This window comes from Taudactylus pleione, unplaced genomic scaffold (genome assembly GCF_031769625.1).
Source record: "Taudactylus pleione unplaced genomic scaffold, aTauple2 ptg000994l, whole genome shotgun sequence".
Taxonomy (NCBI): Eukaryota; Metazoa; Chordata; class Amphibia; order Anura; family Myobatrachidae; genus Taudactylus; species Taudactylus pleione.
Genome location: NW_028285395.1, coordinates 96,383 through 97,516, shown reverse-complemented (window position 1 = coordinate 97,516; position 1,134 = coordinate 96,383).

Below are 1,134 nucleotides of genomic sequence, written 5' to 3'. Positions count from 1 at the left end.
TGCGCTGTCTTGGAGTTATCCTAGACTCCTCCCTCTCCTTTAAACTGCACATTCAGCACCTCTTGCAGTCCTGCCGTTTTCACCTAAAAAATATCTCCAGGATTAGACCCTTCCTCACCCAGGATGCCACTAAAACCCTCATCCACTCACTGGTCATATCCAGATTGGACTACTGTAACCTTCTCCTAGCTGGCCTCCCAGTCTCTCACCTCTCTCCACTACAATCTGTTCTCAATGCTGCTGCTCGGCTCATCTTCCTCTCCAGATGTTCTACATCTGCTTCCCCTCTCCTTCAAGCCCTACACTGGCTCCCCTTCCCTTTCAGATGCCAATTTAAGGTTCTTACATTCGCCTACAAAGCCCTCACCAAATCCTCTCCTGCATACATTTCTGACCTTCTCTCCCTTCACACTCCCGCCCGCCCACTTCGCTCAACTAATGCATGCCACCTCTCTTGCCAACTGATTACTTCCTCCAACTCCCGCATCCGAGATTTTGCCCATGCTGCTCCCTACCTTTGGAATGCTCTCCCTCTCCCCATCAGACTCTCCACCTCTCTACAAATCTTCAAACGGGCTCTCAAGACCCACTACTTCATCAAGGCCTTCCAGCACTCATCCTAACCCACCTCATGCTCTTTCCTTCCTATCTTCCCCTTCTGTGTCACGCCTGTCTGTCTGCCCCTCCCCTTAGAATGTAAGCTCTCATGAGCAGGGACCTCTTCCCTCATGTGCTTCTCTTTACATTTTCTTCTACTCTCTACTCCCCATAGGGCACCTAACACGTGACTGCCAACTCCCGGCAGCTTATTGTGAGAGCTTTAATCACTATTTCAGCAATGTATATAAGTTGTGTCTTTGTCCTGCACTGTAATGTACAGTAAGTTACTTGTTTCTTGTTCACCTATTAGTTCTATGTACTATGTAAGGCGCTGCGGAACACTTGTGGCGCCGTATAAATAAAGGATAATAATAATAAATAATAATAATTTGGGCCAGAAAGACGAGGTGGCCGAATGGTTAAGATGATGGACTTCACTTCACTTCACTTATGAAGCATTATTTGCAAAAATTCCATATCCAAGCAAACAATTCCAAACCGATGAGGATGGGATTTGAACCCATGCGTGCAGAG